The 25,178-nt window shown below is 46.0% G+C and overlaps 1 protein-coding gene across 3 annotated transcripts in view; it reads left to right on the forward strand.

Annotated features, from left to right (window-relative positions):
- The window catches only part of PRMT8 (protein arginine methyltransferase 8), a 262,574-nt gene that overhangs the window by 94,032 nt on the left and 143,364 nt on the right, over positions 1-25,178 (forward strand). The window lies entirely within an intron of this gene.

Here is a 25,178-nt window from a genome sequence, read left to right on the forward strand (position 1 = left end):
GGGCGCACATACCCCCTGGCTACCTATCCTGGGCGCACATACCCCCTGGCTACCTATCCTGGGCGCACATATCCCCTGGCTACCTATCCTGGGCGCACATACCCCCTGGCTACCTATCCTGGGCGCACATACCCCCTGGCTACCTATCCTGGGCGCACATACCCCCTGGCTACCTATCCTGGGCGCACATACCCCCTGGCTACCTATCCTGGGCGCACATACCCCCTGGCTACCTATCCTGGGCGCACATACCCCCTGGCTACCTATCCTGGGCGCACATACCCCCTGGCTACCTATCCTGGGCGCATATACCCCCTGGCTACCTATCCTGGGCGCGTATACCCCCTGGCTATCTATCCTGGGCGCGTATACCCCCTGGCTACCTATCCTGGGCGCATATACCGCCTGGCTACCTATCCTGGGCGCATATACCCCCTGGCTACCTATCCTGGGGACATATATCCCTGGCTATATATTCTGGGGACACTGTCTGTTTGTCATTATGTGCATTTACTGGTGAAAATCTCTCTTATGTGCATTTGCTGGTGAAAAGCTGTCTTCTTATGTGCATTTGCTGGTGAAAAGCGGTCTCTTGTTATGTGCATTTGCTGGTGAAAAGCGGTCTCTTGTTATGTGCATTTGCTGGTGAAAAGCGGTCTCTTGTTATGTGCATTTGCTGGTAAAAAGCGGTCTCTTGTTATGTGCATTTGCTGGTGAAAAGCGGTCTCTTGTTATGTGCATTTGCTGGTGAAAAGCGGTCTCTTGTTATGTGCATTTGCTGGTGAAAAGCGGTCTCTTGTTATGTGCATTTGCTGGTGAAAAGCGGTCTCTTATGTGCATTTACATGGGGAAAAGCTGTCTCTTGTTATGTGCATTTACATGGGGAAAAGCTGTCTCTTATGTGCATTTAGTGGGGAAATTTTGTCAGTAAAAATAATCTTTTGTCAGTAAATTTTTAGGTATTTGTCAGTAAAAAAATAACGTGAAAGGTTGGCAACACTGGCAGGCTGCGCGGCGCAACGGGAAAGATACAGGCAGCCCACCTCACGCTTGGGCTTGGCGGGGGGAGGAGCCTACGACAGCGAGAGTAGGGTGGCCGCAGGCAGCCATAAATACGCAGTGTGTGACTGCGTCGCACACGCAGAGCCTCTCAGCCTGAGTCAGTCCAGAGACTAGCAGACTTGCAGGAAGCCAAAGCCAGCCAGGAGCAAGCCCATGGAAGAGGGGTAGGAATGGGGTATCACGTGCATGCGTGGAAGGTGTGGGTGTGATTAGGCAGGACATGGGTGTGGTTATGTGGTTGGGCGCGGTAAATTTAACCACTCCCATAGGCGCCAGAGAAAATCTTGCACCCAGGTGCCAGGCACCCCAGGCTCGCCCCTGGGTGACATAGCGCCTATGGCAAACACTGAAATTGCCGGATCAGTGAATAATGGCGCACAGCGTCTATGCATAAAAATGGCGACGCATTAAAAAGATACGCTTATCGCTATTTATCGTTAGTACTGCATAATAATGGCGCACAGGGAAAAAAGAAGAAAAACGGCACACAGTAACGTTATTTATCAATAGTGCCGTTCATTTGCCAAACAGCAGACGTTATTGCGCTCATTAACGTTATTTATCAATAGCCCCCTACATAAGCCAAACTGCAGGCGTTATTTAACAGCAAAACAGTGAATGGATTTAATGTAACACTGTCAAGGTTAGGGTTAGGCACCACCAGGGGAGATTTAGGGTTAGGCACCACCAGGGGAGATTTAGGATTAGGCACCTCCAGGGGGGTGGTTAGGGTTAGGCACCTACAGGGGCATGGTTAGGGTTAGGCACCTCCAGGGGCATGGTTAGGGTTAGGCACCTCCAGGGGGGTGGTTAGGGTTAGGCACCACCAGGGGGGTCTTAGGGTTAGGGATTGGTACAGAGAGGGTTCTGTGTGTTAACTAGAGTTGAGCTGAAATTTTCGTAATTTCGCATTACTATAATTACGCATGCGAAATTTGCGATTACGATGCGAAATTAGCGTAGCGAAATTGCCATTAAAATCGTAATTGAAAATACTGTAAGCGTAATTTTCAATGCGAAATTTCGTGTTTCGTTCATGCCGTAATTTCGCATTAAACGCTACCGTAATTTCGCGTTAAACCGTAACGCTCCGTATTATATAAAAAAGCCGCCGACTTTAAGGGTTAATAGCAAAGCCCCCTTAAATGCTAAGAGCCTCAAATTTGGAGAATATATTAAGGAGATCAGGAGGAATAAGAGGAAAAAAAAATTTTTCAAAAAGACCTTATAGTTTTTGAGAAAATCGATGTTAAAGTTTCAAAGTAAAAATGTATACATTTAAAAACCCGCCGACTTTAACGGTTAATAGCAAAGCCTGCTTAAAGTTTAGGAACACCAAATTCCTAGGGTATATTAAGGGGATCAGTGGGAATAAGAGGAAAAATTTTTTTTTCAAAAACACCTTATAGTTTTTGAGAAAATCGATTTTTAAGTTTCAAGGGCAAAAATGTCTTTTAAATGCGGAAAATGTCAGTTTTTTTTGCACAGGTAACAATAGTGTATTATTTTCATAGATTCCCCCAAGTGGGAAGAGTTTTACTTACTTCGTTCTGAGTGTGGGAAATATAAAAAAAAACGACATGGGGTCCCCCCTCCCAGACCTCTTTAACCCCTTGTCCCCCATGCAGGCTGGGATAGCCAGAATGCGGAGCACCGGCCGCGTGGGGCTCCGCACCCTGACTATACCAGCCCGCATGGTCCATGGATTGGGGGGTCTCGGAAGGGGAGGGGCAGCCAAGCTTTCCCCTCCCCCTCCGAGCCCTTGTCCAATCCAAGGACAAGGGGCTCTTCTCCACCTCCGATGGGCGGTGGAGGTGGAGGCCGCGATTTCCTGGGTGGGGGGTTCATGGTGGAATCTGGGAGTCCCTTTTAAAAAGGGGTCCCCCAGATGCCCACCCCCCTCCCAGGAGAAATGAGTATAGAGGTACTTGTAGTACCCCTTACCCATTTCCTTTAAGAGTTAAAAGTAAATAAACACACAAACACATAGAAAAAGTATTTTAATTGAACAAAAAACATAACCACGAAAAAAGTCCTTTAATATTCTTAATTAACCATTAATACTTACCTGTCCCTTTAAATAAATGATCCCACGCAATATCCTCGGAAATGTTCTATCAGTTACAATGTAACAAAGTTATTATGTAACAACTTTGTTACATTGTAACTACGCCGCACCCGACGCCACTCGCCGCTCAGCCGCCGCATACGCGTCCGTGCAGGACGCTAAGTCCCCGCAGCTCCCGCTGTCCACCCCACCCACATCTGTCACCCACATGTCACCCACATGTGGGTGACATGAGGGTGACATGTGGGAGAGGCGGGGAGGGCAGCGGAGCCGGCGGGGACTTAGCGTCCTGCACGGACCCGACAGAGCTCTGAGCTACATAGCTCAGAGCTCTGAGAAGCATCTTTGTATTTGGGCTCCAAGGAGCCCCATTGGTCCTTAGCAGACCAATGGGGTTCCTTCAAATCAGAAGGAACCCCATTGGTCTGCTAAGGACCAATGGGGCTCCTTGGAGCCCAAATACAAAGATGCTTTCGAGAGCTCTGAGCTATAGCTCAGAGCTCTGTCGGGTCCTGCAGCGCAGACGCGGCGGCGGCGGCGGCGGTGGTGAGTGACGTCGGGTGCGGCGTAGTTACAATGTAACAAAGTTGTTATATTGTAATAACTTTGTTACATTGTAACTGATAGAACATTTCCGAGGATATTGCGTGGGATCATTTATTTAAAGGGACAGGTAAGTATTAATGGTTAATTAAGAATATTAAAGGACTTTTTTCGTGGTTATGTTTTTTGTTCAATTAAAATACTTTTTCTATGTGTTTGTGTGTTTATTTACTTTTAACTCTTAAAGGAAATGGGTAAGGGGTACTACAAGTACCTCTATACTCATTTCTCCTGGCAGGGGGGTGGGCATCTGGGGGACCCCTTTTTAAAGGGGACTCCCAGATGCCACCATGAACCCCTCCCCAGGAAATCGCGGCCTCCACCTCCACCGCCCATCGGAGGTGGAGAAGAGCCCCTTGTCCTTGGATTGGACAAGGGCTCGGAGGGGGAGGGGAAAGCTTGGCTGCCCCTCCCCTTCCGAGACCCCCCAATCCATGGACCATGCGGGCTGGTATAGTCAGGGTGCGGAGCCCCACGCGGCCGGTGCTCCGCATTCTGGCTATCCCAGCCTGCATGGGGGACAAGGGGTTAAAGAGGTCTGGGAGGGGGGACCCCACGTCGTTTTTTTTTATATTTCCCACACTCAGAACGAAGTAAGTAAAACTCTTCCCACTTGGGGGAATCTATGAAAATAATACACTATTGTTACCAGTGCAAAAAAAACGGACATTTTCCGCATTTAAAAGACATTTTCGCCCTTGAAACTTAAAAATCGATTTTCTCAAAAACTATAAGGTCTTTTTGAAAAAAAATTTTTTTCCTCTTATTCCCACTGATCCCCTTAATATACCCTGGGAATTTGGTGTTCCTAAACTTTAAGCAGGCTTTGCTATTAACCGTTAAAGTCGGCGGGTTTTTAAATGTTTACATTTTTCCTTTGAAACTTTAACATCGATTTTCTCAAAAACTATAAGGTCTTTTTGAAAAAAAAAATTTTCCTCTTATTCCTCCTGATCTCCTTAATATATTCTCCAAATTTGAGGCTCTTAGCATTTAAGGGGGCTTTGCTATTAACCCTTAAAGTCGGCGGCTTTTTTATATTATACGGAGCGTTACGGTTTAACGCGAAATTACGGTAGCGTTTAATGCGAAATTACGGCATGATACGACTGTAATGCGAAAATTACGCGAAAATTACGCTTACGCGAAATTTCGCGAAATCCTTCTTCATTACGATTATGTACTTACGGCCATAATCGTAATTACACTAATTACGCGAAATTTCGCAAAATCGTAATTAGGTCATTACGCTCATCTCTAGTGTTAACGCTAATTTTCAATAAAATAAACAGAGCTAAATAACGCTAAGGCTTTAACGTTAAATAGCGATAAGTGACAAACGGATTAGCGGCGCCACCAAGCGCCAGCAGGCGCAATTTTCAGATGGATCCTGAAATTGCGCCCTGCAGACCATCTTGTCCCATAATAACAGCTGTCACAGGAGACCTAGTGGCTGACCGCACTTAGCCTTCTAAACGGTGCCAGCGCACAGATCGTGCGAACTCTGGTCGCTGTCAATGCGCAGGAACCGTTAAGAATTAGCCGCAGACAACTCCGAAGGGAGCCTGTGAGACACGGGTGATTACAACTTCACCCACTGGTTCAGAGTAAACTGCCACCACCGCGGTTACCATGGGACCGTGGAGCCCACTAACTGACTGACTAGTCCTGCGAATAAAACGGTTAAACACACGGTATTCTGTCTAGCCAACAACAAACAAACAGTAGCGTATCTTCAGAGACCCGGGATCAGTTCTGTGTGTGCTGATAAGCAGGGTAGCGGACAGTGAATGACTTGGAGAAAGTTGTTTATTCACACAATATAAATAATTAATATATACAGACAATTATTAAAATCAACAATTATTAAAACAGTAATAGCCAGTATAAAAATAAAAGAAGGGAGAAAAATACTTAGTTCCTGGAAAGATGTCCTTTTTGTGGGAAAAATCAGAGTTCTGGGTTTCAATCAGAGTTCAGACCAGGTGGATGCCAGCATATCCTCAAGCTGGCACCTGATGAGTTCAAGATGTTCCAGGGTGGAGGACACTGAGTTTGGGTCCTCTGCCATTCTTATGCCCCTGATTCAGTAGGAGGGAGTGAGGGCGGGGAGCCACACACACACCCCCTTAGAAGATGAGATGAGCCCTCCCCTTGTCCTGGGGACCAGAAATCATATCTACCCATATATGGGCTCTATCTCACAGAACCGTACAGGTCAGGGCAGATTTATTAACATTTTCAGGTCTGTCTCGATTTACCCAGCGCCCTGATACCAGACATGAGGGGTGGGACCCCTGTGGTATCATCAGGGCACTTTCAAACTGCCTCACTGGCAGTCCTTACCTCAGAATGTTATGAAACTTCCTCAGAACCAGCACCGGGGCTCATGCTACACTTCCCCCACGTTTGGCGAAGCTGCCATCTCAGGAACCCCAGAAATATGACAGATCTGGGAAGTTATGGATTATGCTATGAGACTCAGGTTTATTCAGGATGTGTTCTAGCTGCTAACAGCTGACTTCCCTTTGATCTTTACCAGTGAGCAAGGTGTCAAGACCTCCCGGAGATTCGTAGCCTGCCTGGCTGCACCTAGGCATCCTGATCACCCTTTGGTTAATTAACATCTACATGAGATCAGCTAGGTGTCACCTGGTTCCCAGAACAGAAAGGGGAATTGTGCCTTCCACAGGAATATGTCCAAGCTAATTAACACCTCCCCCCCAGGCTTTCACTTCAGCTAAGACAAATCCCCCAGCTGTTCCTAGGCAGAGGGATACTACACATCAAATCTTGGTTCTATTGATCTAAAGCGCAATCGATGCAGGGAATCGAGTGCGATCGTTCTTTTCTTCACGGGCGGTTCCAGGACGCGCCTGCGGCCCCGCAACCGTCCGTGACAACAGCTTCTTTTCTTGCAATGATTCAAGTCTCCCCAGTATAGGTTGCCAGAGTTAACTCCCAAGTAAAAGTAACCAGATGTAGCACCGTAGTATAGGTAGCCAGAGGTAGCTCACCCAGTATAAGTAGACCCATGTTTACGTTGCCCTCCCAGTATATGTAGTTAGAGACGTCTCCCCAGTATAAGTAGCCTTCCTTAGCATAAGTGGTAAGAGGTGTCCCCCCAGTATAAGTAGTCCCTCACTATAGGTAATGAGAGGTTCCCCTCAGTATAATTAACCCCCCCCCCCAGTATAGATTTGGCAGGTGTCCCCCAGTATAAGTAGACCCTCCCAGTATAGGTAGTGAGAGATGTCCTCCAGTATAAGAGCACGTACAAATGCCTGAGAGGACTCCTTCAGTATGGTGGTGAAGCATGAGGGAGGTGGATGCAGCCATGGTGCCCAAGGTGCTGTGGTGCCCATGGCACAATCCGTGCCTGCACCCCTCTAGATACGCCTCTGCATGCAATGTCATGTGATGGCACATGACGGGAGAGAAAGAGAGTCCAAGCGATCGCGGTATTTTGTGCAGGAGACATCAGAGGTCTTAAAGATCTGATCCATTGTGTCGGTCGTTATTGCTGCCCAACACCAAACTTCACTTGTGTAATTGCGCGCCTGTAACCACATTGCGAGATGGCGGAAACGATCGCTCGCCGCTCCAAAAACAGTGACAGGGAGGGAAAAACAAGTCAAACATAGGGTGGCCCTGACAGAATGCTGAAGCACCCCCTAAAATGGTCCAAGCACCCCCCAGCGTGAACTGACTTTCGGCATCTAATAGACACTGCGTCAGTTCACCAGCAGCAGCAGCCCGCAGCTCCGGCAGCGGCAGAGCAGGGCTACGGTAAAATGGCGTCTGTAGCCCTGCTCTGGAGACTTCGAGTCTGCAGTGCAGGGCTTCGGGTGCCATTTTCCCGTAGTCCTGCTCTCAGCGCGGGAATTTCAGTTCAGGAAGTCTGCCACATGATTGAAGTGTTTTCTGGTCAAATCTGCCACATGATTGAACGTTTTTTCTGGTCAAATCTGCCACATGATTGAAGTGTTTTTTGGTCAAGTCTGCCACATGATTGAAGTGTTTTCTGGTCAAGTCTGCCACCTGATTGAAGTGTTTTCTGGTCAAGTCTGCCACCTGATTGAAGTGTTTTCTGGTCAAATCTGCCACCTGATTGAATGTGTTTTCTGGTCAAGTCTGCCACATGATTGAAGTGTTTTCTGGTCAAGTCTGCCACCTGATTGAAGTGTTTTCTGGTCAAATCTGCCACCTGATTTAATGTGTTTTCTGGTCAAGTCTGCCACCTGATTGAACGTGTTTTCTGGTCAAATCTGTCACATGATTGAACGTGTTTTCTGGTTAAATCTGCCACATGGGGAGGGGAAAAGGAGACAGCAGAGAATGAGATGGCTAGATAGTATCTTGGGAGCAACAAGCATGAGCTTGGATGAGCAGCGAGAGGCAGTAGAGGATAGACGGGCCAGCTGTGCTGCGATCTATGGGGTCCCAAAGAGTCAGACATAGCGGAATAGCGACTGAACAACAGAACAAAAAATTGCATACAGTTCCACTTTAAGGCTTAATTGACAGGTTTTGATTGGTGAGTATCATTAAAAGAGTATCGCCTGTCACTTTCTTACCTCTTATTCTTACAAATTGCCTGCTGCGGTCTCTTCCCAGATCACGTTTTCTGGAAACGGAGGGGAGAGTAGAGTAATCGAACTCTCACCTCGTCTTTTTTCCCTGATTGTCATTATTTTCCTAGAAATTGCTCATTTGTCTGCATTTGTTCACGGGCGAGATAAATCATGCCTCCAGGGGGCAGCGTCACGCGTCTCGAGCCTCCGCTGAGCGCGTATTGTATTACAATGTCATCTATTCCATTGTCCGCTAACGAAGGCCGCCGTTATAATGGCCGCCATACAATGTTTTTATATAAAAGCGCCGTTCAATTAGCAGCCGGGAGGAGGGGTGGGTAATCTACACGTGAGAATTCGCAGCCGCGAGTCAGAGAGTGGAAGCCTTTCATTAAAGAGAACCTGTTGTGAATGGGATATTTCACATTGTTTCCCTCCCGGGAAAATACTGTTTTTGTTGAGAATTTTTTGCTTTCAGTCCAGCTCTACATGCTGAATAAGACCTTATACTGTATATGCCCATAGATCGGTAGACATTAACCTCCCTGCCGGTTATCCCGAGCTCAGCTCGGGGTAACCTTCCGCGGAGGATTCCTCAGGCCCTGCTGGGCCGATTTGCATAAATTTTTTTTTGTTACACGCAGCTAGCACTTTGCTAGCTGCGTGTAACTTACGATCGCCGCCGCTCCGCGCCGATTCGCCGCATCAGAGGGTGCCCCCCCGAGACCCGTGCGCTGCCTGGCCAATCAGTGCCAGGCAGCGTCGAGGGGTGGTTCGGGACTCCCTCTGACGTCACGACGTCAATGACGTTGGTGACGTCATCGTGCCCGTCGCCATGGCGATGGGGGAAGCCCTCCTGGAAATCCCGTTCAGAACGGGATTTCCGGATGGGTAAATGCGCCGGCGGCGATCGCCGCATTCGGGGGGACGCCGCAGGGAGGGGGGAAGCATGTAGCTAGCGCTAGGCTAGCTACATGCTGCAAAAAAAAAAAAGCCAAAAAACACCCTCCCTGCCGTGCGCAGCAATTTTTTATAACGGCAGGGAGGTTAAAGGTCTCTCTCAACGTGGTGGCCGATCGACCATCCGATTTGATAATTATTGTTGAATTGGATGAAAATCAGTAAACCTGATCAATGATGCGACCAATTTGGCGCCAAAATCGGTTGCATGTATTGATCAGACGTGCTGCCGTCGTGGTCAATTGGGTGCGCGGCGTTAATAGCGAGCAATATTGGTATGGGTGGCGTGTATAATGGAAGAGCGGGAGATTCCGAAGAGGCAGTGGTGTAACAATAGGGGCTGCAGTTTCTGCACCTGTGGGGGGCCCCTTTGGGCTGTTTTGGGGGGCAGGAGGGGTCGCAGCATGAGGGGAGAGAAATGGCCACCTACATCGGCGGCGAGGGGGGCCACTCCCCCCCTCCCTCACCTCGGGCGCTCCCCTCTGCGCTACCCCCTCCAGCATTAAATAGGTGGCAGCAGCGGTGGGCAGGAAGACAGGCATACCTCTATATGTTCCACCGCCAGAGGTTCCGCTCTCTAAGCCTCTGATGCTACTTCCTGTTTATCAGGACATGCTCTCCCCTCATGCAGCGATATTTCCATAGAAGTGAACAGAAAATCGATTGGAAAATAGATCGTAAATCAGATCGGACTTGTCAGAAATAATCGATCTGACAGTAAATCTGTCAGAAAATGGCATTGTGTACCATAAGGGTTTGAGATTCTATAATTTGTGTACCTGGGAGCCAGTGAAGGGAGTGACAGAGGGGGAGAGGGCTGGAGAAGTGAGAGGAGACAATGGTTTGTTAAACAAGGTGTGTATGAGATATGCAGATATTTCTAAGGGCCCAGTCACACTTGCTGATCGCAAAACGCTAGCGCTTTTGCTAGGGTTTTGCTATGGTAATTTTTTGAGTTTAACGTGAAAAAAATCACAATTCACACTTGGCAATTTTTTTGTGATCGCATTTAGCGCTTCTATAGCACTGAAACGCGATCGCCAGGAAATCGCCTGAAAATGGTGCGATTTGCGGCGATTAGCGCAACTTGCCCAAGTAAGAACGGGCCCATAGGGTTTAATTACACTAGCGCTTTTGAAAGCGTTAGTGTTTGAGTGTTTTGGCGAAATCGCCGGCAAAACGCTCAAGTGTGAATGGGGCCTAAAACTTCTTTGTGCACATGCGCAAAAAAGAAGGAAGTAAATAGGCTACAAAAGCATTTCTCAGGTTTGATCTTTTGCATGTGTACAGCAACTTAACAACGATCAGACTTTCAAACGTTCGTGACAAACCTAAGTGGCGGATTCCTCGTCTGCCAAAGATTTTTATCTCACGTGTGTACACAGCTTTGTACTTTACGCACTGAATACACCCCTATGTCCACCCTGTGGAGGAATTTCAGTTTGTGGGCAGTCTGTACACAGGAGGGCTGTTAGAAACTCACCTGCTAAATCCAGCGTTGCAGCCAGATCTTCCGAGAATGGTCCGGAGTCGTCAGCTTCCGGGTTGGTGCAGCACAGGTGGACTTCCTCACAGGCGCGCGGCATCCCCGCGTTCCTCTAGGCGTGGCCGCTCGTACACTGAAGCTGAGCAGGGATGGACGTGCGCAGACACATGCGTGACCTAGTCACTCAGGTATGACAGGTATGTTGCAATTAGAAGAACCAATAGTCACTCTGCCTTTCAAGGCTTATGGCCGTTCCTCATACCTCCCAACTTTTTGAGATGAGAAAAAGGGACACTTAAGCCACGCCCCTGCCACACCCCTTGTCACGCCCCACCACGCCCCTAGTCACGCATACCGTAAAGATTTCATAAGTAAAATATGTTGTTTTATAATTCAAACCACAGTGGTCCTTTCTATCCTGGGTCATTTTCCTTCATAGTAACATTTTAAAATTATTAATATATCAATTTAAAGGATGGAAATAAAGTTTAGAGTCAATCACATTTTTGGCATATTAATATACATATTTATATAGAAAGAGGGACAAATGAGGGTGAAAAGGGGACAGAGGGACAGGGCTCCGAAAAAGGGACAGTTGGGAACTATGGGATTGGAGGGTGCGTGGCACTCTGTGGGGGTCGATTGGAGGGTGCCAGTGGGCAGAAGAGGAAAAAAAAGATCGAGGCACCAGCCGCGCGGACAGCCGCCGAAGTGTAATGCAGCGGGGAGCACAGCCGACATCAGTCCTCCCTCCCTCCCTCTCCATCATGGCCCCCCGTGAGTCCCTATATGAAATGCAGAGAGATCGTGCGCAGGAGTGTTTAGCTTACATTACTGTTCGGTGACCGGCTTCCTACTTCCTGTTTCGCGTCATGGGAAACAGGAAGTAGGAAGCCGGTCACCGAACACAAGGGGGGGTATCCCGTGACAGCGGGACCCCTCCCCCAACCCGTGACAGTCCCGCCGAATCCGGGACGGTTGGGGCCCCTGCCGTTCCTGATTGATGCTGACTATACAAGACTTTCCCTTTCAGTGTGCTCTTGTCCAATATACCGTAGCACATCAGGCTGGTTTCAGATTGTGGATTGACGGTGTTGCCCAAAAATAAGCCTTCGGGGATTATTGCATACATTCAAACAGGAAGTGACGCTCGCTTGCTGTCACTTCCTGTTTTGGAAATGCAAAATTGCACGAAAGCGTATTGTAAAAATACTCTTTCGCGCATGCGCGCCGCCAATACCATCATTTCTTAAATTCCTGTGTCGCCATAGACTTAGATGATTTCCATTCCACCGCACGTCTACGCAGCACGTCGTGGAGGTTGAGCGGTAATGCCGGTATGCGCTCGCGGTAGATCATCGACTTCCGGCACACCACATGCTGTAAGAAAGCAAAGCACCCATAGGCTTTCATTAGCATAGTGGTGAGGTGCGGTAAAATGACCCACCGCGCCAGTGTGAAAGGGCCCTAAGGGGTGTTAATTTCTTGACCTCTCGTGTGTGACCTTGCTTGACCCTTGACCTCGTTTTGCTGCCTGGACTGACTTTAGGATTGTACCCGACCTGCGTCTGTTTTGCCCTTGGAACTGCAATATTTCTTCTTTCCAGTGTATGACATCTGGACCGTTGCTGGATTAGTTGTGCCTTACGATTTTGTAGTTCGCTTCTGATTTCTTTTTGCCGACCTGGACTGTTCTTGATTATGATATTGCCTATTTCTCTGCCTAGTGGGTTCTGGTGGTACCACTGTCTTACGGCCTTTAGTTCCTATACCTTGCGCATATCAAGGACTGGGTGTAAACAGGTGTTGGGGCGACACACTTGTCATCCCTTGGCTGACCGGTAGAGATGGCCCAAACTGTTCGCCAGCAAGCAGTATTCTGCGAACTTCCGCTAATCGCATTTGCAGCGAACACGAACATTTGGTGTGTTCAACCCGCCCCTTATACATCATTATTGCGCTACACTTTGACCCCTTACCTCACAGTCAGCAGACACATGGCAGCCAATCAGCTAGCACCTCCTCCTGGATCCCCCACCCGCCTATCAAAAAGCAGTTGCGGTGGCCATATTGGATCAGTTCTCTGCTGGCTGCTGACTGTTAGTGAGAGCAGAGTCAGACTTGCTGCAGATAGGTAGGGAAAGCATTAGCTAGGCCTGTGTTCTTGTTCCTCACTTGCTGTGAAAGCATCCCAAACAGCTCTTTTGAGGGCGAGCACATTGGTCTGCAGTTAATTTTTGTGTGACTCCACAGCCCACTGACACCCAGAGCTGTGCACACTACTACCGCTGTTTCCTCATTAAGTTACAGGCACAGAACCACTCCAGTGCATTATTATGTCACTGTATTCTGATAGTACTATTGCATCTCTCTGTGTGATACACTCTACAGCCCACTGACACCCAGAGCTGTGCACACTGTGATTTCTGCCCTTTAGGGATTAAAACCCGACTTTGTGTCAACTCCGTAATTTTGGTGGGACTTTTGGCATGGATCCCCCTCCGGCATGCCCCCCTCCAGGTGTTAGACCCCTTAAAGAGGATCTGTAACCTCAAAACATCCCCTGGGGGGTACTCACCTCGGGTGGGGGAAGCCTCCGGATCCTAATGAGGCTTCCCACGCCGTCCTCTGTCCCACGGGGGTCTCGCTGCAGCCCTCCGTGCAGCCATGACGTAATATTTACCTTCCTGGCTCCTGCGCAGGCGCTCTGACGGCTGTCGGCTCCGAACTACACGGAAATACCCGATCGCCGTCGGGTCTGCTCTACTGCGCAGGCGCAAGTTTCCGGCGCCTGCGCAGTAGAGCGGACCCGACTGAGATCGGGTATTTCCGTGTAGTTCGGAGAGGAAAGCAGCCACAGCGCCCCCGCTGGAGCCAGCAAAGGTAAATATTGAAATTACAGTCGGGCCTGTCGCCGGCTGTTCGGAGGGCTGCAGCGAGACCCCCGTGGGACAGAGGACGGCGTGAGAAGCCTCATTAGGATCCGGAGGCTTCCCCCACCCGAGGTGAGTACCCCCCAGGGGATCTTTTTCATGTTACAGAGTCTCTTTAAAACAACTTTTCCATCACTTTTGCAACCAGAAACAGTCTTTGTAGGTTATAAAATTTGCCTGCCCACTGAAGTCTCTGGCGGTTTGGCAGATTCGCCTGTTCGCGAACATTTGCGGAAGTTTGCGACAACTCTACTGATCACGACTAGAGTTGGGCCGCACGGTTCGCCTGCGAACGGTTCCATGCGAACTTCAGTGGTTCGCGTTCGTGTCCCGCTGGCGAACTTTTGCGGAAGTTCGGTTCGCCCCATAATGCACCATGAGGGTCAACTTTGACCCTCTACATCACAGTCAGCAGGCCCAGTGTAGCCAATTAGGCTACACTAGCCCCTGGAGCCACTCCCCCCCTTATAAAAGGCAGGCAGCGGCGGCCATTAGGCTCACTCGTGTGCCTGCGTTAGTGAGAGTAGGGCGAGCTGCTGCAGACTGTCTCTCAGAGGGAAAGATTAGTTAGGCTTAGCTTGTTCCTGGCTGCATACCTGTTCTGTTCAGTGAACCTGCCACTGCATACCTGTTCTGTGAACCCACCACTGCATACCTGTTCTGTGAACCCACCACTGCATACCTGTTCTGTGAACCCACCACTGCATACCTGTTCTGTGAACCCACCACTGCATACCTGTTCTGTGAACCCACCACTGCATACCTGTACTGTGAACCCACCACTGCATACCTGTTCTGTGAACCCACCACTGCATACCTGTTCTGTGAACCCACCACTGCATACCTGTTCAGTGAACCTGCCACTGCATACCTGTTCTGAGAACCCACCACTGCATACCTGTACTGTGAACCCACCACTGCATACCTGTTCTGTGAACCCACCACTGCATACCTGTTCTGTGAACCCACTACTGCATACCGGTTCAGTGAACCTGCCACTGCATACCTGTTCTGTGAACCCACCACTGCATACCTGTTCTGTGAACCCGCCACTGTATACCTGTTCTGTTCTGTGAACCCGCCACTGTATACCTGTTCTGTTCAGTGAACCCGCCACTGTATACCTGTTCAGTGAACCTGCCACTGCATACCTGTTCTGTGAACCCGCCACTGCATACCTGTTCTGTGAACCCACCACTGCATACCTGTTCTGTGAACCCACCACTGCATACCTGTTCAGTGAACCTGCCACTGCATACCTGTTCTGTGAACCCGCCACTGCATACCTGTTCTGTGAACCCACCACTGCATACCTGTTCTGTGAACCCACCACTGCATACCTGTTCAGTGAACCTGCCACTGCATACCTGTTCTGTGAACCCGCCACTGTATACCTGTTCTGTTCAGTGAACCCGCCACTGTATACCTGTTCTGTTCAGTGAACCCGCCACTGTATACCTGTTCAGTGAACCTGCCACTGCATACCTGTTCTGTGAACCCGCCACTGCATACCTGTTCTGTGAACCCACCACTGCATACCTGTTCTGTGAACCCACCACTGCATACCTGTTCAGTGAACCTGCCACTGCATACCTGTTCTGTGAACCCACCACTGCATACCTGTTCTGTGAACCCGCCACTGTATACCTGTTCTGTTCAGTGAACCCGCCACTGTATACCTGTTCAGTGAACCTGCCACTGCATACCTGTTCTGTGAACCCACCACTGTATTCCTGTTCAGTGAACCTGCCACTGCCGTCACTACACAAACAGCTGTTTGCGGTGCGTTACACGGTGAGTTTGGTGTGTCAGTGTGAAGCAGTACCTTAATTACACTACCTGATTGATGTATACACATGCAAGATGTTTTAAAGCACTTTAGGCCTGTCATTTAGCATTCAATGTGATTTCTGCCCTTAAAACGCTGCTTTGCGTCAAATCCAGATTTTTCCCGGGGACTTTTGGCATGTATCCCACTCCGCCATGCCCCCCTCCAGGTGTTAGACCCCTTGAAACATCTTTTCCATCACTTTTGTGGCCAGCATAATTTTTTTTCTTTTTTCAAAGTTCGCATCCCCATTGAAGTCTATTGCGGTTCGCGAACTTTAACGCGAACCGAACCTTCCGCGGAAGTTCGCGAACCCGGTTCGCAAACCTAAAATCGGAGGTTCGGGCGAACTCTAATCACGACGTGCCACACAAGATGAGGACCACAGATTGGGTAGTAACTGATATAAGATGGTGCATCCAGCAGGCCTCACAAGGGCATATATAGGGACATCCCTGTGAATTAGCAGTAATATTATACACAGGTTGCATCGCACGCAGCAGGTTCAGTAGCAGCTGCCTGCGACGCTTTATTCAGCACCAGACAATACACAAGCGAGGACGTCTCTATTTAAATTCTGGACACATTGTTACGGCATGTCAGCTATAAACAGGCGAGATGAGGGATGGGCGGTGAAATATGGGTCCTTCTCCCCGAAGACGATGGTGAGGAGAGCAGTGAAGCCAGTAATGTCTATCTAATGGTTTTCCAGCAAAGTGCGGAGAACAGCTGTGAGATCAGGATCCGCAACGGCTATTTTTAGAAGCCCAGGAATGTGACCGGCATGTATATACTGTGGCGCAACAAACACCTGTCTGCTTTACTTCATCACACTTCTCTAACGCTCAAAGGTGACCCCAACTCAGAACTTCCTCTCTGCTCTAAAAAGATAAGCAACAGCATAATAACCTTTAAAGAAAAACATTTCTTTGTTACAGCTGATACAAACCCTGCAATAAATCTGCAGTGTGTCTACTTCCTGCTTTCATGGAAGCAGACATAGGGTTAACACACTGTGTTTACAAATCAGCCGTGGCAGAGGAGATTACTGAGCTGACACAGCTGAGGGATCAAATTGCAACTTGTGATTTGTCACAGATGAGGGGGAATTAGACAGACTAAATTCTCTAAATACACACAGGGTGGATTTCTCTATGTTTTCTTTCTGTCTTGTGCAAGAGTTCAGGTCCACTTTTAAGGTGATTTGCAGTCCTGTTCTAGATAGCTGCTATCCAATTCAATCAAATTTATGAAATCGATCAAAAAAATACATCAATGCAATCGATATTGCAATCAATCCGGAGAATCAATTGTACAAAGAATCATATAATTAATGGCCACCTGATAGATAATTAGATAGATAGATAGATAGATAGATAGATAGATAGATAGATAGATAGATAGATAGATATGTAGATAGATATATATGTAGATAGATATGTATGTAGATAGATATGTAGATAGATAGATAGATAGATAGATAGATAGATAGATAGATAGATAGATAGATAGATAGATAGATAGATAGATAGATAGATAGATATGTAAACAGATAGATATGTAGATAGATAGATAGATTTCAGGTGGTCATTAAAGATACAATTCCCCGGACGGTCGATCATCCAATTTGATCATAATGAACAATTGGACGCAATAGTTTAAAAAGAAACCGTGACCAAGAATTTAGCTTTATCCCAATCAGTAGCTGATACCCCCTTTTACATGAGAAATCTATTTCTTTTCACAAACAGACCATCAGGGGGCGCTGTATGGCTAATATTGTGGTGAAACCCCTCCCACAAGAAACTCAGGACGGTGGTACTCCTGGCAGTTTCCTGTCTGTGAACCCTGTTGCATTGTGGGAAATAGCTGTTTATAGCTGTTTTCAACTGCCAAATCAGCATGCAGCAGCTACATCACTTGCCAGCAGTAAAAATGTCACTATGTGATAAATGTCAGAATGTAAATCAGGGAGAGGAAAGATTTTACAATGAGCAAACACTGACTAAATCATTTATACTATCTATACTATCTACAAGGGGAGGACACTGAAGGGAAATGGCAAGCTTTTAAACGTATTCTCAATCAATATTGTAGTATGTATATCCCATATGGAAACAAAATGTCTAGGAATAAAAAAAGGCCTCTATGGATGAATAGAAAGGTTAGAGATAAAATGAAGAGGAAAAAGAATGCCTATAAGGTCCTAAAACAGGAGGGGACCGAGGCTGCACTCAGCAATTATAAGGAGTGCAATAAAAATTGTAAAAAAGAAATTAGGCTGGCAAAGATCGAAGCTGAAAATCAAATCGCTAGGGATATCAAATCTAACCCAAAAAAGTTTTACAAGTACATCAACTCTAAAAAAAGGAAGGTTGACTGTATAGGACTCCTAAAGGATGAGGGTGGGAACTCAATGGTGGATGACCAAGGTAAGGCAGAGTTATTAAATGCTTTCTTTGCTTCTGTCTTCACAAAAGAAACAGCACTGTTGCAAATTACAGAGGCAGAAGAGTCTCAATCTTCTAACTGTAATATTAAATACTTAACGCAGGAAGAAGTGAAGGCAAGACTAAATAAATTAAAAATAGACAAGGCACCTGGCCCGGATGGCATGCATCCTCGGGTCCTAAGGGAATTAAGTTCAGTTATAGATAAACCCCTTTATCTTATCTTTTGTGACTCTCTTTCAACTGGCAGAGTCCCAGTGGATTGGCGTACAGCCCGCGTTTTCCCATTATTTAAGAAGGGCAAAAAATCAGATCCAGGAAATTATAGACCTCTAAGCTTAAAGAGACTCCGTAACAAAAATTGCATCCTGTTTTTTATCATCCTACAAGTTCCAAAAGCTATTCTAATGTGTTCTGGCTTACTGCAGCACTTTCTGCTATCACAGTCTCTGTAATAAATCAATGTATCTTTCCCCTGTCAGACTTGTCGGCCTGTGTCTGGAAGGCTGCCAAGTTCTTCAGTGTTGTGGTTCTGCTATGAACTCCCCCTTTCAGGCCCCTCTCTGCACACTGCCTGTGTGATGTTTAGATTAGTGCAGCTTCTCTCTGCTCTCTTATCTTTTACAAGCTGGATAAATCCTCCTCTGAGCTGGCTGGGCTTTCACATACTGAGGAATTACAGACAAGGGCAAAGCTGTTTGCAGGAAGAAAAGAGCAGCCTGAAACTTCAGTGTATGAGAGATGCAGGGGGAAAGAAACACACAAATGATCTCTTGAGATTCAAAAGGAAGGGTGTATACAGCCTGCTTGTGTATGGATGTATTTTGTATGTGTGGACATACTGTACATCAACCTACTTCCTGTTTTGGTGGCCATTTTGTTTGTTTATAAACAAACTATTTAAAACTGTTTTTAACCACTTTTAATGCGGCGGGGAGCGGCGAAATTGTGACAGAGGGGAATAGGAGATGTCCTCTAACGCACTGGTATGTTTACTTTTGTGCGATTTTAACAATACAGATTCTCTTTAACATCAGTTGTATGCAAACTATTAGAGGGGTTACTAAGAGATACTATACATGACTTCATAGTAGAAAATAATCTTATTTCTCAGCATCAACATGGGTTTACTAAAGACAGGTCCTGTTTGACTAACATGCTCAGCTTTTATGAGGTAGTGAATGCTAATATGGATATTGGGAATGCTGTAGATGTGATATACTTGGACTTTGCTAAGGCCTTCGACACTGTTCCCCACAAAAGTCTGGTGCAAAAGTTGGGGATGCAAGGACTGGGGAAGAGTCTGTGTGCATGGATAGGGAACTGGCTAATGGACAGAAAACAAAGAGTTGTGGTCAATGGATCATACTCAAAATGGGAGACTGTTAGCAGTGGGGTACCACAGGGGTCTGTACTGGGTCCAGTGCTCTTCAATTTATTTATTAATGACCTAGTGGATGCAGTAGTGAGCAATGTTGCCATTTTTGCAGATGATACAAAATTGTGCAGAATCATCAACTCTCAGGATGATAGTGTCATATTGCAACAGGATCTGGATAGGATGGCTATATGGGCACATAAATGGCAGATGAAATTCAATGTTGAAAAATGTAAAGTCATGCATTTTGGTCGTACCAATGGTCTAGCACCATACAAAATAAATGGGAGACAGTTGGGGACATCAAACTTGGAGAAGGACTTAGGAGTACTCATCGACAACAAGTTAAATAATCGTACTCAATGCCAAGCCGCTGCAGCTAAAGCTAACAAAATTTTGGGATGCATTAAAAGGGAAATAAAAACTCGAGATGCGAGCATAATATTGCCCCTGTTTAACTCTCTAGTAAGGCCACATCTGGAATATGGAATTCAGTTCTGGGCACCACATTACAAAAAAGAGATTGCAGTTTTAGAGCAGGTGCAGAGACGAGCAACAAAATTGATACGTGGGATGGAAGGTCTCACTTACCAAGAAAGGTTAGATAAACTGGGTTTATTTAGTCTAGAGAAAAGACGCCTTAGAGGAGATCTAATTAACATGTATAAATACATCAGAGGGCAATATAATAGCTTGGCGGATGAGCTTTTTGTCCCTAGGCCTTCTCAAAGGACTAGAGGACATGATATGCGCATGGAGGAAAAACGTTTTGGCCATTTATTTAGGAAAGGGTTCTTTACAGTAAGAGTGATTAAGATGTGGAATGCATTGCCACAGGAAGTCGTTATGGCAAACTCTATACCTGCATTTAAAGGGGGCTTAGATGCTTTCCTTGGGTTGAATGACATCCATGGCTACAATTACTAGGTAAGGCAGAATGATGTTGATCCAGGGATTTTATCTGATTGCCATCTGGAGTCGGGAAGGAATTTTTCCCTTTTGGGGCTAATTGGACCATGCCTTGTAGGGTTTTTTTTCGCCTTCCCCTGGATCAACAGGGATATGTGAGGGAGCAGGCTGGAGTATGTCTTTTTTCAACCAAAATAACTATGTAACTATATACATAATTATTGTAAAAATGAAGCACTTTTTTCATTACATTATTTTCACTGGAGTTCCTCTTTAACCTATTTTGGTTCCTGGATGTAGAAACTACGTCCAGGAACCATGCGCGCTACCGCATGCTCCTGCGGCCGATCGCGCGTGTGCACGCGCACTCCCGGCCGCGGATTCGGTAGCCACGGAATCAATGTATCGGGCTATGGTGCCCGATCACTGATTCCTCTCCCCAGCTGAAAAAGCGACAGCTTCTCTCGGAAGCTGTGCTTTTTCTGGCCGTTGCCTCCCCCCTGCGTCACTCTAAGCGTGTGTTACGCTTAGAGTGACGTCATGTAAACACACTCATGGCCGCCATCTTGTGGCCAAAAAGTAAAACTACAACTAAAAGTAAAAAAAATTAAAAACAAAACACAATTATATTTTAAAACTATAGTTTACATCCCACCCTCCCAAAAATACCCAAATAAAATGTTTAATATAAAAAAAAAACATTACAATAAAAAAAAAAACATGTAAATATTTACCTAAGGGTCTAAACTTTTTAAATATCAATGTAAAGATGAAATATTTCTATATTTTTTTTATTTTAAACTTGTAAATAGTGTTAGATGCAAAACGGAAAAAATGCACCTTTATTTCCAAATAAAATATTGTCGCCATACATTGTGATAGGGACATAATTTTAACGGTGTAATAACCGGGACATATGGGCAAATACAATACGTGAGTTTTAATTATGGAGGCATGTATTATTTTAAAACTATAATGGCTGAAAACGAGAAATAATGATTTTTTCCGTTTTTTCTTATTCTTCCTGTTAAAATGCATTTACAGTAAAGTGGCTCTTAGCAAAATGTACCCCCCAAAGAAAGCCTAATTGGTGGCGGAAAAAACAAGATATAGATCAGTTCATTGTGATAAGTAGTGATAAAGTTATAGGCTAATGAATGGGAGGTGAACATTTCTCAAGTGAAAACGACGGAACGCGAATGGGTTAAGCTCACTAATGAAAGGTAAACTGATGGTGAGTAAGAATGTAATATTTATTTGCAGGTGCATGTGTTCAGTTTAAATAATTTTTTTCGGTTCAAGTTCACGTTTTTTGTAGCGGCTCCTTTCGTCTGACTGCAGAATACAGGATTGGCCGCGGTTTCCCATCTCTCCCCGCCTCATCGGATTTCACATCAGAATTTCCTCAGGTTTTGCATTGTGCTCTGCTAAATGCTATTATACAATTCCCATTGGAGGATTCTATTTTTAGAAAACTCTTTTAGAATCGTCTTTTGTCTTTATTCTCTTTGATCTCATCCTTTTTTCCCCACGTCAACTTGTCATTGTAATTATTTTCCCGTAGAATAGAGTGGAATAAAAGAGTTCAGTGTACGTAAGTGGAAAAAATATTCCGCTGAACAGAGAATCTGAAGATAAATCGCCCCACAATGAACAGAGGATCGCTCTTATGGAATTATCTGTATTAAAGAGACTCTGTAACAAAAAAAACATCCCCTGGCGGGTACTCACCTCGGTAGGGGGAAGCCTCAGGGTCCCAATGAGGCTTCCCCCTCCCCTGTAGCTGCAGGCAATCCAGCGCTGGCTCCCCCGAAGTGTCCCGCAATCCTCCCCTGACAAGCCTGATAAGCGCTGATTTATTTACCTTTCCTGGCTCCAGCGGGGGCGCTGTTGAGGCGGAAATAGCCGATTTCTGTCGGGACCTCTTTACTACGCAGGCGCAGGAGACTTGCAGGAGACTTGCGCCTGCGCAGTAGAGCGGCCCAACAGCGATCGGCTATTTCCACCTCGGAGAGCCGATACTGTGCCTGCGCTGGAGCCGGAAAGGTAAATATTTATATCACCGCTGTTCGGAGGGGCACCGCGGGACCGCCGTGGGATGGAGGAGGTCGGGGGAAGCCTCGATAGGATCCGGAGGCTTCCACCACCCGAGGTGAGTACCCTCAGGGGATCTTTTTTAGATACAGGTTTTCTTTAAGGTGGCCACTAATGGTCCAAATTCTAGCCAAAAATCGCTCGAGCAATCGGAAGGAAAATCATTCACTACATCATTAACAAACCAATCTTTGCTTCCTATCTATCACAACCAATCAAGAAGATCCTAATTTTGGTTTGACAAAAATCCAGTCGGACGATTTTTTTTCTAATCGTTCATAATCGATTGTGCCAATCAACTGAGATTATTTTCAACCAATCCAATCAGAATTTGTTCGCTCAAACGATTTTTCGCTAGAAATTGGACCGGTCGTGGCCACCTTAACCACTTTGTCCTCCTTGACGTATAAAAACGTCAAGGAGGACAGGCGCGCTCTCGCGGCCGATCGCGCGCTGTGCACGCGCACTCCCAGCCGCGGATTCGGTAGCCACGGAATCAATGTATCGGGCTATGGAGCCCGATCACTGATTCCTCTCCCCCGCTGAAAAAGCGACAGCTTCTCTCGGAAGCTTTGTTTTTTCTGAAGCTATGTCCCTCTAAGCGTACATTGTACGCTTAGAGTGACGTCATGTAAACAAACTCAAGATTGCCATCTTGTGGCCAAAAAGTAAAACTACAAGTAAAAGTTAAAAAACATTACAATACACAAATATTTCCCCAAATAAAACACTTTTATATCCCACCTTCCCAAAAATGCCCACATAAAATGTTTAATAAAAAAAAACAAAAAAAACCATTACTATAAAAAAAAAGCAAACACATAAATATTTACCTGAGGGTCTAAACATTTTAAATATCTATATAAAGATGAAATATTTCTCTTTATTTTTTTTTTATAAGCTTGTAAATAGTGATGAATGCAAAACGGAAAAAATGCTCTTTTATTTCCAAATAAAATAAATAAATAAATATTGTCGCGATACATTGTAATAGGGACATAATTTAAACGGTGAAATAACCGTGACAAATGGGCAATTACAATACGTGGGTTTTAATTATGGAGGCATGTATTATTTTAAAACTATAATGGCCGAAAACTGACAAATAATGAATTTTTTCATTTTTTTTCTTATTCTTACTGTTAAAATGCATTTACAGTAAGGTAGCTCTTAGCAAAATGTACCCCCCAAAGAAAGCCTAATTGGTGGCGGAAAAAAACAAGATATAGATCAGTTCATTGTGATAAGTAGTGATAAAGTTATAGGCTAATGAATGGGAGGTGAACATTGCTCGGATGCATAAAGTGAAAACGACTGAGAGCTTAAGTGGTTAATAATAGTTGTGCAACATATCTGACACAGTAACCAAGCAGCAGTTTTGGGTCACCCCAAGCTGCTTGGTTCAGGGCCGGTTCAAGTAACAATGGGGCCCTAGGGCAAGATTAGCCTGGGGGCCCCCCAACAGACACCACCCCGACCAAAAAGCGTCATCAGAGGCCCTTTGTTGCAGCCAAATTTCCCTCCTGGGCCCCTGAGCTGGCTGCTGACCCTCCCTCAATCATCCCCCAACTTAACAGACTCTGCAGTGCCCCTGGGGAGCAACAGTTCAGATGGGGAGGGACAACTTGGGGGCCCCTACAGGCTCTGGGGCCCTGGGGCAACTGCCTATTTTTTCCTATGGTAGCTCCGGCCCTGGCTTGGTTACTGTGTTGTTCTGACCCAAGACCTATCCCATAGAGCCATATTAATCCCCGCCATGCACTAATGAGGACTAAAAGTCAGAAACAGGCTGTCTGCATGTGGGGTTGATGTGGCTGTGTAAAATTTAAAGCTACAGGCTTGTTAGACACCAGCGGTTCTGGATGTAAGCCTGGCTGTCAGGGGCATAAAGAGATAATTTGCATATTCAGTAGCGGTGCATTGTGGGTAACCACAGATGTTCACTTAAAAGAAGCCTTAACTAAGAGGGATACGGATGTTTCCTTTTAAACAATACCGGTTGCCTGGCAGTCCGGCTGAGCTCTTTAGCTGCAGTAGTGGCTGAATCACAGACCTGATACAGGCATGCAGCTAACCCAGACTGACTTCAGTCAGAGCACCTGATCTGCATGCTTGTTCAGGGCTGTGGCTAAATGTATTGGGCAGGGAACACACTAGGCAGAAACGCTAGCGTTGCGTAAAACGTTTAAGCGCATAATGTTAATCAATGGGCAGCATAAAAAAAACAAAAACGCGTATGCGATTTGTAATATGCATTTTTTAAAACGCTGGTTTTGTTGCATATTTTTCAAAAATGCATAAAAAACACACATAATGAAAGTCAATGGTGACGCAGAACAAATAGCGTTTTAGTGCATTTTGCATCCGTTTTTATATGCGTTTTTTTAAAAAAAAAAAAACTGTTTTATGATGCATTTCCGCTCTCTGTTGACTTCCTAGAGATTTGCATAAAACGCATAAAAAAAATGCATGCAAAACACATACAAAAGGCATATGCGCTTTGTATATGCGAACCGCAAACTCATCAAGAAAAATGCACGTGCGGAAAAAAACACGAAACGCAAACGGGCAAAAAACGAACTGAAAACGCACTAAAAAATGCAAAAATACACATGACAGAAAACGCGACCTTTCACGCACTGACAAGTGTCCACCCAGCTTTAGACACACAGGATCAGCAGGAGAGTCAGGCAACTGGTATTATTTTAAAAGAAAAAAATCCATATCCTTCTCGGTTTAGGTTCCCTTTAAAGCTGAATTATTGTAAATTCCTTCTGTTTTAAGAAGAGAAACTAAACTGAGCAGCATATGTGACTGTTAGTAGCATGGAGCC

This window comes from Hyperolius riggenbachi, chromosome 3, assembly GCF_040937935.1.
Source record: "Hyperolius riggenbachi isolate aHypRig1 chromosome 3, aHypRig1.pri, whole genome shotgun sequence".
In the NCBI taxonomy this organism is placed as follows: domain Eukaryota; kingdom Metazoa; phylum Chordata; class Amphibia; order Anura; family Hyperoliidae; genus Hyperolius; species Hyperolius riggenbachi.